This window comes from Piliocolobus tephrosceles, chromosome 8 (assembly GCF_002776525.5).
Source record: "Piliocolobus tephrosceles isolate RC106 chromosome 8, ASM277652v3, whole genome shotgun sequence".
NCBI lineage: Eukaryota > Metazoa > Chordata > Mammalia > Primates > Cercopithecidae > Piliocolobus > Piliocolobus tephrosceles.
In genome coordinates this window covers 44,302,303-44,318,975 of record NC_045441.1, presented here as the reverse complement: position 1 = coordinate 44,318,975, position 16,673 = coordinate 44,302,303, and the positions used below count along the sequence as shown (strand labels likewise).

Genomic DNA, 16,673 nt, shown 5'->3' with positions numbered 1-16,673 from the left:
AGCTAGTTTTTTGTATTTTTTAGTAGACACGGGGTTTCACCAGGTTAGCCAGGATGGTCATGATCTCCTGACCTCATGATCCGCCTGTCTCGGCCTCCCAAAGTGCTGGGATTACAGGCTTGAGCCATTGCGCCCGGCTGGTGACCACATTTTTTAAATCCATTCATCCAGTGGACATCTAGGTTGCTTCCATATCTTGACTACAGTGAATAATGTTGCAGTAAACATAGGAGTACAGATATCTCTTTGGCATACCCATTTCAATTCCTTTGAATATATACTCAGGTCCTGGTGTGGTGGCTCACACCTGTAATCCCAGCACTTTGGGAGGCTGAGGTGGGTGGATCATCTGAGATCAGGAGTTCAAGACCAGCCTGGCCAACATGGTGAAGCCCTATCCCTAATATAAACACAAAAATTGGCTGGGTGTAGTGTGGTGCATGTCTGCAATTTCAGGTGCTTGAGAGGCTGAGGCACAAGAATCACTTGAACCTGGGAAGCAGAGGTTGCAGTGAGCTGAAATCGTGCCACTGCACTCCAGGCTGGCTGATGGAATGATACTCTGTCTCAAAAAAAAAAAAAAAAAAAAAATACCCAGAAGTGGAACTGCTGGATCATATGGTAGTTTGATTATTTTTATTCTTATTTTTGAGATGGAGTCTTGCTCTGTCACCCAGGCGGGAGTGCAGTGGCGCCATCTCGGCTCACTGCAACCTCCACCACCTGGTTCAAGCAATTCTGCATCTCAGCCTCTGATTTTTTGTTTTTTGAGGAACTCCTGTAGTTTGCTGTGATGGCTGTATTAATTTACATTCCCACAAACAGTGCATAAGTGTTCCCTTTTCTCCACACTCTCACCAATACTTATCTTCTGTCTTTTTGATAATAAGCCATTCTAAAAGGGGCAAGTGCTCTCTTATTGTGGTTTTAATCTGCATTTCCATCATGATCAGTGATAAGCATTTTTTCATATCTCGGATGGCCATTTGTATGTTGTCGTTTTTTAGAAATAAATGGGAAAATTTGAATTTAATTTTCTGTGAATGAGAATGTCTATTCAGGACATTTGTCCATCTTAAAATTGGGTTACTTGTTTTCTCGTTATCGAGTTCCTTATATATTTTGGATATTAGTCCCTGATATGGCTTGGATTTGTGTCCCCCACCCAAATCTCATGTTGAATTGGAAGGCGACTGGATCACAGGGTGGATTTCCCTCTTGCTGTTCTCGTGATGAGTGAATTCTCATGAGATCTGATGGTTTAAAAGCATGTGGCACTTTGCACTCTCTCCTCCCGCCACATGAAGAAGGTCCTTGCTTCCACTTGGCCTTCTGCCATGCTTGTAAGTTTCCTGCGGCCTCCCAGTCATGCTTACTGTACAGACTGTGGAACTGTGAGTCAATTAAACCTCTTTTCTTCATAAATTACTCAGTCTCAGGTAGTTCTTTATTAGCAGTGTGAGAACAGACTAATACAGTCCCGTATCAGATGTATCATTTGCAAACATTTTCTCCCAATCTTCGGTTTTTCTCTTCATTTATTGTTTCCTTTGCTGTGTAAAGCTTTTTAGGTTGACGCAAACCTATTTGTTTACTTTTGCATTTTTGGTCATATCCACAAGAAATCTGTGTCTAGACAAATGTCATGAAGCATTTTCCTCTCTGGTAGTTTTATAGCTTCAGGTCTTCTGTTTAAGTCCTTAATCCATTTTGAGTTGATTGTCCATTGGTGATTAACTCTATTTTTCAACCCCTCTCTTCTCCTCAGAGGTGGGGTGGGGTTTGGGGTTGGGACTTAAAGTTCAACCCTCTAATTACAAGGTAGGTTCCTTTAGCCACTAGCCTCCATCCTGAAGCTACGTAGGAACTTGGAGTCACCAGTCATCTCATTGGTTATGAATAGCAAAAGATGCTTCTATCATCCCTATCACTCAGAAAATGATGAGGGTTTTAGGAGCTCTGCGGCAGGAACTGGACATGAAGATCTACTCTATACGATGTCAATATGTCTACGATGTTTACAATGTCAACATGTTCACAATATCAATATGTCTCATTAATGGTAATATGGCTCATTAATGGCAGTATGTCTCATTAACGGTAATATTTACCATTATCACTTGGTCAAGGTGGTGTCTACTAGGTTTCTCTATGGTAAAAGTTACTATCTTTCCTTTTGTTGCTAATAAATATCCTGGGGGAAGATACTTTAAGGCTACCTACAGGACGGACAGCTCATGCCTATAATCCTAACACTTTGGGAGGTGGAAGTGGGAGGATGGCTTGAGCCTAGGAGTTTGAGACCAGCCTAGGCAACATAGTGAGACCTTCATTATGAAAAAAAAAAGAAAAAAATAGCTGGGTTTGGTGGTGAGTGTCTGTAGTCCCAGCTATTTGGGAGGCTGAGGTGAGAGGGTTGCTTGAGCCTGGAAGGTGGAGGCTACAGTAAGCTGTTATCATGCCACTGCACTCTAGCGAGCCATGATCACACCACTGCATTCCACCCTCAGTGAAAGAGACCCTGTCTCAAAAAAAAAAAAAGAAAGAAAAAAGATTATGTGTATATCTTGCTTCTCAGACCCATTAATTACATCATCAGTGTTATCTCATCTCATCTGCAACAATTATTAATGTGGTGTTTACCTAATGGTGTTCTTCTATTTCCCTCTTACTAATTTAGTATTGGAATTTTTCCATAAGGAAAAGCTGCTTCTTATCCCCTATTCATTTGTTTATTAGATTATTTGTTTATATCTATAGAGACTCATGAATATTTATTATATTCTATGCGTTAAAAGTCAAATACTTTTATTATTTATTTTATTGCACAAATTGTTCCAGCTTTGGCCATTACGAGCCTCCTGTGGTATTTCAACCAGGCTTTCTCCTTTCTTAAGCACTTTCTCATTTCCTGGCAATGTAAGATGTTTCAGGCTCTTGCATTTTTCCTGCCCAGCCCTGGAATCAACCGTTTCTCCAAAGTGCCCTGGTTCCTTTTACTGGAGAAGAGGACTTAGAAACAAAGATTTGGGTGCTAGGTGTGCTTATTGCTACTGAGGTATCATTGCTTCTAGGCCCTCTTAGCAGACATAGCTAGGAAATATATAATATATATATATATATAGATACACACACACGCACATACTAACCATGTATATACATACATCGATTACATGTGTGTTTATGTGTATATACGTATATATATACACATACATATATATTAAATACCATGAGTTCATACTGTTATCTGATTCCAATCTAAAACCACAAGGTTCACTTTAGTCTTCCCTTTTTCCTTACTGGTAACTTCCTTCTTCAACAGTAAAAAATTGGTGGCTCTCATTATCTACTTATTTGTTCAATTGTGATATACATATAACATAGTTTTATAATAGAGTTGCTAACTCATACCCTTGTGAGAAACACAATTACTGACTTGATTACAGCATTTATGTGGAATTCTTTTCATCTTTAGCCTTACAGTACCCAGTTAAGATACTGTTTCCTAAAGTTATTTAAGGCTAGTTCTTTTCTTCCTCACCTCTTTCAGTGTGGTTACATCCTTCCTTTGTAATGTAGTTAGGTCCAATTTATTAGTGTTTAATAGTCTCCTCTATTTTTTATTGTATTTATTCTCAGGTGGTTTCTCTCATTGCCTTGGTTTCACTGCTCATCCTTTCTGAGCTACAGAAAAACATACAAATGTAACCACCCTCCTGGACAACCCCAGGTAGATGTCCCTCATATTTCTCAAGCCTAACATATCCAAAACTCATTCTCTCTCAAGTCTCTTGCCATTAATGTGCCATGCAGTAAGGCAGGTCAGAATGGTGACTCCACACCAAACCAAATGGGTTTGATTCCCAGCTCCATGACTTTAGCTGTATGAGTCTGGTTGGGTAAATTACTCAACCTCTCCAGCCTTCCATTTCGTCATCTATAAAACTAGGAATAATAGTATCTACCCGTGGGTTTGTTGTGAGGATTAAGGAAGAGCGAAAATGTGTAAATATTTAGAATATAACAGCACAGGCCAGGCGCAATGGCTCACACCTGTAATCTCAGCACTTTGGGAGACCAAGGCAGGTGGATCACCTGAGGTCGGGAGTTCGAGACCAGCCTCACCAACATGGAGAAACCCCATCTCTACTAAAAATACAAAATTAGCCAGGCATGGTGGTGTATGCCTGTAATCCCAGCTACTCAGAAGGCTGAGGCAGGAGAATTGCTTGAACCCAGTAGGTGGAGGTTACAGTGAGCTGAGGCCATGCCAATGCACTCTAGCCTGGGCAATAAGAGCAAAACTGTCTCAAAAAAAAAAAAAAAAAAAAAGATAACACCACATAATAAGCAGTAGATAGAGAGATATATCTTAATTCTAACTCTTCTATCATATTCCCCATTTCAGTGAATAGCAACACCAAGCCTGAAACCTGAATGGCATCCTGAGCTCCCTCGTTCTTCCTTAGGCTCTCTATCTAATCAATGTCACATTCTGGTATATGTATTCCCTTCAGTATCTCGTGAATGTTTCTGGTCTTAATCTTCATGTCTAGTACGTTGGTTCAGCCACCATCATCTCTCACTTTGATTACTGCCATTCCCATCTAACTTGTCTCCTTGACTTTAGTCTAACCTTTTCTTCATACTGCAGCCAGAGTGATCTTTCCTATACCCCTCTCTATCATGGAAATACCCTCATTTTACTTTTTGGGAAATATTAAAACACAAATTTTAGTAAATATAAAAAAATGGAAATCACCTATAATATCACCTAGAGATAACCAGTTACCTTATTTTTGGGATTTATCCTTTCAGGCTTTTTCCATGTATACACACACAAGGATACACATGCATATATTATTAAATGTATAATTTTCTTTTTAGAAATCTACATTTTAATTGACAATATTGTGGATCTCACTTCATGACAGAAAACAAAAGTCAAAACATTCATTTTCTTAATAGATTCATAATATATTCCTTTGCATGGAATAACCAAAATTTATTTCATTATTAATAGACCTTTAGGTTGTTTTCTTGCTTGCTTGCTTTTATAGACAATAGCAAACACTTGTTAGACATACAGTTTTTGAATGATTTTGCCTGATTAGTTCCTTAGGAAAAGTGTCATTGTAAGGTCGAAGAAAAGGCAAAGCACTGTCCAGGAAGGTTGTATCAATTTATATACTCATCACTGATATATGAGACCATTAACCATGTCAGGCTTTGTTCTTTTGAAATTCATAAACATATTTACACTGAGAGAGAAATTTTTATATTTTTAGCTTTATTTTTTAAATATATTACCCTTTCGTGTCATTTGTCCATTTTTCCACTATTGTCTTTTTCTTACTGATTTGCAAGAGGTCTTTAGACAGAAGATAGCATGAAGTCAGGGGATTAACTCAGCAGAACTGGATGGTCCAAAACCTGAACACTTCAAGGAAAGGTACCCTGGCCTGCCTCCTTGTGAGACAACCTCTAAAGCCCTGGAATATCCTACCAGTTAAGGGTGTCTTTGTTTGCCTGAGGCCATGGGACATGTCCAAATGTTAATGCTAACAAACGGACCCCGTTATGTTGAGAACCGCAGGCCGTGTGGTAGCTCCTCCTCTGAAAGGGCTGGAGAGTGAAGATCAGCCACGAGGGTGGTCAGCCAAGCCTATATGACTAGTGTTGGGGCTCAGAAAATGATACTGCAAATTAAAGGCCTCAAAAGCACAATCTTTCTCTCTGGCCTTCTCCTGCCCTCCTTTCTGTCACCCCTCATTCTCCCCCAAGACTAGGCTTAGAAACTAGAATACCCCTTCCCCAAGGCAGGTCATAGAAACAACAACCCTTGGTCAAGCGTGGTGGCACATGCCTGTAATCTCAGCAATTTGGGAGGCCAAGGTGGGCAGATCATTTGAGGTCAGGAGTTTGAGACCAGCCTGGCCAACATGGTGAAACCCTGTCTCTACCAAAAATACAAAAATTAGCCAGGTATGGTGGCAGGTGCCTGTAATCCCAGCTACTCGGGAGGCTGAGGCACGAAAATGGCTTGAACATGGGAGGCGGAGGTTGCAGTGAGCCGAGATCGTGACACTGCACTCCAGCCTTGGCAACCAGCAAAACTCAGTCTCAAAACAAACAAAAAACAAAACAAAACAACAACAACAACAAAAAACAGGAATGCTTTTTCTCCAAAGCCAGTCATAAAACCTAAAAATATTACCCTAATTCCCTGCTTTCTGTATCATAACTGCCTATAAATAAATTATCTGACCTACCTTGTTTCATTGTAGGTCATAAGACCCTCATTCCAGAGTGGTCCTACCGCACACTGGGTAGGAAGGAATACTTCCCAAAGAGAACAAGGAGAATCTGAACAGCCAGGCCTGGCTGCATTTCCCCATGCAACCTATAGTATGAGATCATACCCTTTTTGTCCAATCATATTTCTACACGGACGTCCACACCTAAACATAAACTGTATGTTTATGTTTTCCCGTACCTTTGGGTCATCAGTCTGAAGGCTTCCATGTCACATAAAACTATGATCAAAGAGTCCGGGCACAGTGGCTCACACCTGTAATCCCAGCACTTTGGGAGGCCGAGGCGGGCAGGTCACGAGGTCAGGAGATCAAGACCATCCTGGCTAACATAGTGAAATCCCGCCTCTACTAAAACTACAAAAAATTAGCCGGGCGTGGTGGCAGGCACCTGTAGTCTAAGCTACTAGGGAGGCTGAGGCAGGAGAATGGCGTGAACCCAGGAGGTGGAGCTTGTAGTGAGCCAAGATCGCGGCACTGCACTCCAGCCTGGGTGACAGAGCAAGACTGCGTCTCAAAAAACAAACAAACAAACAAAAAAACTCTATAATCAAATAAACGTGTATGCCTTGTCTCCTATTACTCTGTTTTTTTTTTTTTTAAACAGTGTCACTCTTGTTGCCCAGAATGGCGTGCAATGGCGTGATCTTGGCTCACCGCAACCTCACCTCCCAGGTTCAAGCAATTCTACTGCCTCAGCCTCCAAGTAGCTGGGATCATAGGCTCCCGCCACCGCCACCACACCCAGATAATTTTGTATCTTCAGGAGAGATGGGGTTTCTCTATGTTGATCAGGCTGGTCTCAAACTCCCGACCTCAGGTGGTCCGCTCACCTCAGCCTCCCAAAGTGCTGGGATTACAGGTGTGAGCCGCCGCGCCCAGCCTATTCTGCTTTTGTGTGTGTGCGTATATGTCAGTGCTTTTCAGCAAACCTTCGGAGGGCAAAGGGGAAGTTATAAAACTATTATCAAATAAACTTGTTATGCTTTTCTCTTGTTAACCTGTGTTTTGTTACAGGGTTTTCTGTCATGACCCTTATGATAGGGAGAAAAGGGATCACCCCTACACCAGCCCCCAAGTAAAACCCTGAACACCAAGCTAGAGAGAGCTTCCCTGGTTCTGTATGGCACGAACACAAATCTCTCACACATTGTTCCTGGGAGATTTTTTCTTTTCTTTCCTTTTTTTATTTTGAGACAGAGTTTTGCTCTCGTTGCCCAGGCTGGAGTGCAATGGTGTGAACTCGGCTCACCGCAACCCATGCCTCCTGGGTTCAAGCGATTCTCCTGCCTCAGCCTCCCGAGCAGCTAGGATTACAGGCATGCGCCACCACACTCGGCTAATGTTGCATTTTCAGTAGAGACAGGGTTTCTCCATGTTGGTCAGGCGGGTCCCGAACTCCCGACCTCAGGCGATCCACCCGCCTCGGCTTCCCAAAGTGCCAGGATTACAAGCATGAGTCACTGCGCCCGGCCTGTTCCTGGGAGATTTAAAGGTTATCAGTAAAATGCCACAGAGAGAGAGGACAATGGGAAGCCTGCACTTGTTCTCTCCTGGACCTTGGAGCTTGCTCTATGTGCTTTTTTCTGTTGCTGTTTTCTTTTTTGAGATTGAGTCTCCCTCTGTTGCCCAGGCTGGAGTGCAGTAGCAGAATCTCAGCTCACTGCAAGCTCCACCTCCTGGGTTGAAGCGATTCTCGTGCCTCAGCCTCCCAAGTAGCTGGGATTACAGGCACCTGCCACCATGGCCAGCTAATTTTTGTATTTTTAGTAGAGATGGGGTTTCGCAATGTTGACCAGGCTAGTCTTGATCTCCTGACCTCAGGTGATCCACCCACTTCGGCCTCCCAAAGTGCTGGGATTATAGGTGTAAGCCACCACGCTCAGCATGTTGCTGACTTTTAATCTGCATCCTTTCACTCTAACACTCTACCATAAATGCAACACAGTATTTACTGAATTCTAGGAGTTCTAGCAAATCTCTGAACCAGAGGGTGGTATTGGGGACCCAAGAACACAGACAGTAACCAACGACTCCCTTGTCAAACACACATACACATATAGTCTCCATTCCACCATTTGTCTTTTATTTTTGCTGCTTTCTAAAAGGAGTTAATTTGTAAAAGGTCTGCATTGTAAAAATTGTTTTTCCTCTCTGTAGAGGTCCTAAGCATGCGTGAGGGTTTTCTTCTTTTATTCTTTATATAAGTTAAACACATTATTTTTTAAACTCAAGTTTCACGCATTTTTTATATAAACTCACAAGGGAAAAAACTTGGGAATATATGGAGTAAAATGTGAGGGCCCTTCAACTCCTCTTTTTGTTTTGTTTTGTTTTTGAGACAGAGTATCGCTCTTGCTGCCCAGGCTGGAGTGCAATGGCGCGATCTCTGCTCACTGCAACCTCCACCTCCCAGGTTCAAGCGATTCTCCTGCCTCAGCCTCCCAAGTAGCTGGGATTACAGGCATAAGCCACCACATCCAGCCTCTCCTTAATATTTGATTCTCCTGTGTATCTGTGATACCAGGACAATTCTTAGATCTTTATACAGAATTCCCTTAAGGGATACATTTTTTTCTTGTAATAATGATTTGAGGCAGTTTTAATCTTACAGAAGATTAGAATTTTCAACTCATTTTGATATTGTAACTGTTACGGACTAAATTATATTCCATATAATTAATTCCATATAATATATTCCCCCAAATTAATATGTTGAAGTCCTAACCCCCAATGTGACTTTATTTGGAAATAGGTCCTTAAAGGTTGCATTTTTTTTTGGAGACACAGTCTCGTTCTCTTGCCCAGACTGGAGTGCAATGGCGTGATCTCAGCTAACTGCAACCTCCACCTCGTGAGTTCAAGCAATTCTCCTGCCTCAGCTTCCCAAGTTGCTGGGATTACAGGCACCCACCACCACACCCAGCTAATTTTTTTTTTTCCGAGACAGAGTCTCACTCTGTCGCCCAGGCTGGAGGGCAGTGGCGCGATCTCGGCTTACTGCAAGCTCTGCCTCCTGGGTTCACGCCACTCTCCTGCCTCAGCCTCCTGAGTATTTGGGACTACAGGTACCCACCACCATGCCTGGCTGAATTTTTTTTTTTTTTTTTTGTAGAGACGGGGTTTCACCATGTTAGCCAGCATGGTCTCCATCTCCTGACCTTATGATCCGCCCGCCTCGGCCTCCCAAAGTGCTGCACACCCTGCTAATTTTTGTATTTTTAGTAGAGATGGAGTTTTACCATGTTGGCCAGGTTGGTCTCAAACTCCTGACCTCAGGTGATCCACCTGCCTTGGCCTCCCAAAGTGCTAGGATCACAGGCGTGAGCCTGTAATTAAAGTTAAATAAGGTCATAAAGGTGGGGTCTTAATCCAATAGCAATAGTGTCCTCATAAGAAGACGAAGAGACACCAAGAGTGCATGCACACAGTGCAAAGGCCAGCAGAAGAGGACACAGAGAAAAGCCAGTTCCTTCTGCAAGCCAAGAAGAGAGGTTCACTGGAAACCAACAGGGCACGCACTTTGATTTTGAACTTACCACCTTTAGAACTGTGAGATACCACATTTCTGTGTTTGCACTCAGTCTGCAGTATTGTATAGCAGACTAAGCAGGCTACAACAGTCACCCAAGATGCATACTCTAAGGTAAAAATTAAAAGCATGCTCTTCACAGCTGAAATTTCCAATCAGATGAAAATGACACCAACATATTACAAGAACTATAACTCATAAAGATTTATATAGTCCTCTTTTCTAATGAAATTCACATACAAATCTGCACTCAAATCAAACTGCTTTTTTGGGGTAAAAAAAAGTGCAAGGGTGTAAGGCAAAGCCAGATGCAATATCAAGATCATAAAGGGCTTTCAGGGCATCACTGAGGAACTAGAACATTTTCCTGATGGCAGCAGGGAGCCACGTGCAAGTTTTCAGCAACAGAGTGACTTTCAACCAACATTCATTACTAAATAGCTATCTATTTAGAACCTACTAACTGCTACAACCTACTAAGTGCTACAACCTGCCTTTTAAAAAATTATTATTATTATTATTATTATTTTACTTTTCTGTATCTTTCAAATGCCTCACAATTTAAGTTAAAAGAAATAGATCAGGCCGGGCACGGTGGCTCAAGCCTGTAATCCCAGCACTTTGGAGGCTGAGGTGGGCGGATCACCTGAGGTCAGGAGTTTGAGATCAGCCTGACCAATATGATAAAACTCTGTCTCTACTAAAAATACAAAAATTAGCTAGGTGTGGTGGCATGTGCCTGTAATCCCAGCTAATCGGGAAGCTGAGACAGGAGAATCATTTGAACCCAGGAGGCAGAGGTTGTGGTGAGCGGAGATCACATCATTGCACTCCAGCCTGGGCAACAGGAGCAAAACTCCGTCTAAAAAAATAAATCATTATATGAAAGGACATAATTAAGCGGGATTTGCTTAAAACATTTATTTTTTTGAGACAAGGTCTGGTTCTATCGCCCAGGCCGGAGTGCAGTGGCTGGCTCACTGCAACCTTCATCTCCTGGGCCAAAGACATCTTCCCACCTCAGCCTCCTGAGTAACTGGGGACTACAGGCACACACCACCAAGTCCGGTTAATGTTTCTAGTTCCTTTTGCAGCAACAGGCTCTTGACATATTTCCCAGGCTGGTCTCGAACTCATGAGCTCAAGTGATCCTCCTGCCTTTGCCTCCCAAAGTGCTGCAATTACAGGCATGAGTCACCGCAACCGGCCTAAACATTTTAAATGAAAAAATGTATGTATGTATGTATATATGGATATATATTCAGTGCAGAAACTGTCAGGGCAGTGAAAGAATCTAGAAACATCTGACCAAACGCCGTGGCTCACGCCTGGAATCCCAGCACTTTGAGAGGCCAAGCTGGGAGGATCACTTGCGCTCAGGAGTCGGAGATCAGCCTGAGAAACATGGTGAGACCTGGTCGCTAACAACAACAACAAAGAGCCCCGCGTGGTGGTGCGCACCTGTGATCCCAGCTACTGGGGAGGCTGAGGCAGGTGGAGCTCTTGAGTCCAGGCGTTTGAGGCTGCAGTGTGCCATGATCGCGTCACTGCACGGCAGCCTGGGTGATAAAGTGAGATCCTGTCTCAAAACAAAAACATAAATAAACAGAAACACATCTGAGTACACACACGCCTGCAAAATGTAATAAAAGTGTCACCGCAATTCCGTGGAAAAGTGACTCAACGGATAACGGCAAGGCAATGAGAGAAAAAGGTAAATCCCTAACTAACCCCTTACCGCAAATATCATACTCAATGAAATACAGATCAAAAGGAGAAAAAGAAAATATTTTTTCAATTCTTTAAACGTATTAGAAGAAAATAAAGGCGAACGTTTGCATAATCCTGAGATGAGGAAAAACTTTCCCCCAAAATGACACCTATGGACGCTTGCCCAAAAATAAATTGCAGATTTTTTTTCAGCCTCAGAGGCATTCGCAGATAGTAGAGGACAATGTGTTTACAATATTGGAACGGGTAAGACCGTCCTATAAAAGACCAAAAATCCGAAAGGGACACGGGGCGGGTGACAGAAAGGGGGACAGCGTGGACAGCGGCCGCCCCTCCCCCGCCCGTCGCCTCCCACCTCCCACCTCCGCCTCCTCCCGGCGCGCACTCACCTCCGCAGACAAAGGGCGCTTCGGCGGGCTCCGCCCCCTGACGCCGCCGCCGCCGCCGCCAGGGTGGACCCGGGCGGGAGAAGGTGCTGAGGGCCCCACCGCCTGAGCCAATGACGCCCGGTGACTGGGCTCCTGGGGCCGGTCCAGCTGCCCGCGCGCCAGGCCAGCTCTGACGACAGCCTCCCCGCAATGGCGGCGCAAGGCACTGGCCTCAGATCCCCAATACGCATGCGCCGGCGGCGCCCGGAGCCTCCTTCCCTCATCGCCGCCCTCATCGCCCGGGGTCCTGACTCCCACTAGCTTCCCCGGGTCTGCTTTTCATCCGGGCTGTGCCGACACTGCGCCCTCGAGCCTTCCCAGGATTTTCCGGTCGGAGAGGGTCGAGGGGGACGGGCCGAGGACCCGTCCCTTGGTCCCTGCCAATCAGAAGCGTTGGACTGTCCGTCTCCATGGTGACGACACAGGCCTTGCTCTCAGTCTTGGAACCACTCCTCCTGCCCATCAATTTCATACTGTTAAAACTCAAAATATAATGATGATGATATTGGCCGGACGCGGTGGTTCACGCGTGTAATCCCAGCACTTTAGGAGGCTGAGTTTGGTGGATCACCTGAGGTTCGAGACCAGCCTGGCCAACATGGTGAAATCCCCGTCTCTAATATACATACAAATATTAGCTGGGCGTGTTGACAGGCGCCTGTAATCCCAGCTATTCGGGAGGCTGAGGAGAAGAATCGCTTGAACCTGGGAGGGGGAGGTTGCAGTGAGCGGAGATCACATCATTGCACTCCAGCCTGGGCAACAGATAAATCTTTACCACTGTCAAGCCATCAAACTGCTGTGTGGTACGAAAGTCAGGATATTTAGCTTCTATTTCTGACAATAATTCATGAAACTGACAATGGCTAAGTTAACGAGAGCAAATGGAGCTCTCTGTTGGCATTACTGGTTCAATAGCCTATGGCAGATCCAAATATTTTCCACAAAGTATCTGCTTAGCAAATTCCACTTGAGTTGTGCTGTGGTTTGAATGTGTTCCCCCCAAAGTTCACATGTTGGAAACTTAATTCCCAATGCTGCAGTGTTGGGAGGTGGGGCCTTTAACAGGTGATTGGGTCCTGGGTTAAACACTCATTAATGGATTAATGGTGTTATGGAGAGAGTTAGTTTTCTTAGGAGTGAAGTAGTTCGTATGAGAGCAGGTTGTTATAAAAGTGAGCTTAGCTTATTCTTGCAGTCTCTTCTGCATGCATGCTCACTTTCCCTTCACATTTTTGCCAAGTTATGATACAGTATAAAAGCCCTCACCAGAAGCTGTCACCATGCTCTTGGACTTCCCAGTTTCCACAGCCATGAGCCAAAATGAACTTCTTTCCTGTATAAATTACTTGGTCTGTTTTCTGCAAACTGACTAAGATAAGGTTATATAAGGTTGATATAAAAGCAATTGTAGTTTTTGGCATTAAAAGTAATGGCAAAAACCACAATTACTTTTGTACCAATCTAATACTACATTAGTAGGGTTTTCTTAACTTCTTTAAAAATATTCTTGCCTGACCAGGTGTGGTGGCCCACACCTGTAATCCTAGCACTTTGGGAGGCTAAGGTGGGCAAATTGCTTGAGCTCAGGAGTTCAAGACCAGCCTGGCCAACATGGCAAAACCCCATCTCTACAAAAAAATACAAAAATTAGCCAGGCGTGGTGGTGTGAGCCTGTAGTCCCAGCTACCTGGGGGACTGAGGCAGGACTCTAGTCTGGGTGACAAAGCGAGACTTTGCCTCAAAAAATAAATAATTAATTACAAAATGAAAATATTCCTTCCTGAAGTTGTTCTATTATACACAAACTATTTATAAAAGCAAATTCTTCAGTTACTTTGAAATTTGAACTGACTCCTAAATAAACGAACAAAAATTGAACAGTATTGGTGGCATATGTTGACTCATTAAGAGCCAAACAAATGTACGTTAGTTGGATCCTTGTTTTCAGTTTTAATCTTTGTAGGAAATTCAGGTGTAAGAAATCCAGTCTGCCCTGTGTACTTGTGAGTTCTGCATCTGTGGATTCAACCAACCATAGAGCAAAAATATTTGGAAAAAAAATGGGTGGTTGTATATATACTGAACATTTACAGACTTTTTTTTTCTTTTGATTATTCCCTAAACAATGCAGTATACCAACTGGATACATGCTATATATTATATAGCTTTTACATTGTGTTAGTTATTATGAATAATCTAGAGAAGATTTAAGGTGTATAGGAGGATGTGCATAGGTTATATGCAAATATGATGCCATTTTATATCAGGATTTTGGTATCTAAGGATGTCCTGGAAACAATCCTCCATGGATACAGAAGGACGACTGTATTCCACTTCAAGTTTTCTAAGTTTTCTGATTGTTGCTCCCTCATAAAATTATCGTGATACTCTCTGGCCTGCATTCAGCTTGTGGGTGGGATCTAAAGTGAGTGGATGGTTTGGCAGGTTCCTTGCAGGTTACAATTAACACTCTAGTAGTTCTGTAAGTCAAAATTTCAGGTATGGTGTTATTCAGTTGAGTCTTTTGTTTTGAGTCTCGCAAGGACCAAATTAAATGTCAGCAGGGCAGTGTTCCATGCTGGAGGCCCTGGGCACGAAACTACTTCCAGTCTTATTCGGATTGTTGACAGAATTGAGTTCCTTGCCATAGTAGGACTAAAGTCTTTCCTTGCTGCCTGCCACCAATAACTGATCTTCGCTCCTTGTATTAGTTTGTTCTCATACTGCTATAAACAACTACCTTAGGCTGGGCGTGGTGGCTCATGCCTGTAATCCTAGAACTTTGGGAGGCCGAGGCAGATGGATCACTTGAGGTCAGGAGTTCGAGACCAGCCTGACCAACATGGTGAAACCCCATCTCTATTAAAAAGAAAAAAAAAGAACTACCCGAGACTAGGTAATTTATGAAGAAAAGAGGCTCGTGGTTCATAATTGCACAGGCCATACAGGAGGCAAGGCTGGGGAGGCCTCAGGAAACTTACAATCGTGGTAGAAGGTGAAGGGGAAGCAAGCACATCTTACATGGCAGGAGCATGTAAGATGCTTTTTTTTTTTTTTTTTTTTTTTTTGCTAAGCATGGCTGGGGGACAAGCAAGGCCCCCACAGCTTTTGCTGGGACACACTTTTACAAGCGGTCTCAGGAGAACTCTATCACAAGATGGTACTAGATACATGGTGCTAAATCATTAGAAACCACCCCTATGATCCAATCACTTCCCACCAAACCCATCTCCAACACTTGGGGTTACAATTCGACATGAGATTTTTGCAGGGACACAGATCCAAACCATATTTCTCTAGAGGCTGCCCACATTCCTGGGCCTGTTTTCCACGTGAGCCCCTCCCTCTCCAGCCATAGCCAGTCAAGTCCTTCCTGTGCTCTTAATCTCTCTTACTTCTGCTGCATCTCACTGAGCTAGCCTTGGTCTTTTTTTTTTTTTTGAGACGAAGTCTCGCTCTGCCGCCCAGGCTGGAGTGCGGTGGCTGGATCTCAGCTCACTGCAAGCTCCGCCTCCTGGGTTTACGCCATTCTCCTGCCTCAGCCTCCCGAGTAGCTGGGACTACAGGTGCCCGCCACGTCGCCCAGCTAGTTTTTTGTATTTTTTAGTAGAGACGGGGTTTCACTGTGTTAGCCAGGATGGTCTCGATCTCCTGACCTCGTGATCCGCCCGTCTCCGCCTCCCAAAGTGCTGGGATTACAGGCTTGAGCCACTGTGCCCGGCCTTTGGTCTTTTTTTTTTAAAACACCAGGGTGACTCCTGATTTTAAAAAATAACGAGGTGGAGACTCAGCCTTTTTTTGCCTTGGTAATTGAGTTTTTATTTTATTTTATTTTATTTTTTATTTCCATAGGATTTTGGGGAACAGGTGGTGTTTGGTTGGTTACATGAGTAAGTTCTTTAGTGAGATTTTGGTGCACCCATCACCCGAGCAGTATACACTGTACCCAATTTGTAGTCTTTTATCCTTCACCCCTCTTTCACCCTTTCCCTTGAGTCCAAAAGTCCACTGTATCGTTCTTATGCCTTTGCATCCTCATAGCTTAGCTCCCATTTATGAGTGAGAATATACGATGTTTGGTTTTTCCGTTCCTGAGTTACTTCACTTAGAGTAATAGTCTCCAATTCCATCCAGGTTGCTGTGAATGCCATTATTTCATTCCTTTGTATGGCTGAATAGTATTCAATGGTATATAAATACCACAATTCCATTTTTTTTTTTTGAAACGGAGTCTTGCTCTGTCACACAGGCTGGAGTGCAGTGGTGCAATCTCTGCTCTCTGCAACCTCTGCCTTCTGGGTTCAAGACATTCTCCTGCCTCAGCCTCTCAAGTAGCTGTGATTACAGGCACACACCACCACACCCAGCTAATTTTTGTATTTTTAGTAGAGATGGTTTTTTGCCATGTTGGCCAGGCTGGTTTCGAATTCCTGACCTCGGATGATCTGCCCGCCTCAGCCTCCCAAAGTACTAGGATTACAGGCATGAGCTACTATGCCCAGCCACCACAATTTCTTTATCCACTCATTGATTGATGGATATTTGGGCTGTTTCCATAGTTTTGCAATTGCGAATTGTGCTGCTATAAACATTATACAAAAAAGATACTTGCACACACATGTTTATAGCAGCACAATTCGCAATTGCAAAACTATGGAAACAGCC

General features: G+C 43.5%; 1 protein-coding gene across 4 annotated transcripts in view; it reads right to left on the bottom strand.

Moving 5' to 3' along the window:
* Positions 1–12,345, bottom strand: part of ZNF713 (zinc finger protein 713) — a 52,742-nt gene extending 40,397 nt beyond the window's left edge. For all 4 annotated transcript variants that reach the window (XM_023194619.3, XM_023194617.3, XM_023194620.3 and 1 more), the window contains exon 1: positions 11,967–12,345. The gene's annotated coding sequence lies outside the window, so the exon portion shown is untranslated. The remainder of the gene's footprint in view (positions 1–11,966) is intronic.
* Between the last annotated feature and the right edge of the window lie 4,328 nt (positions 12,346–16,673).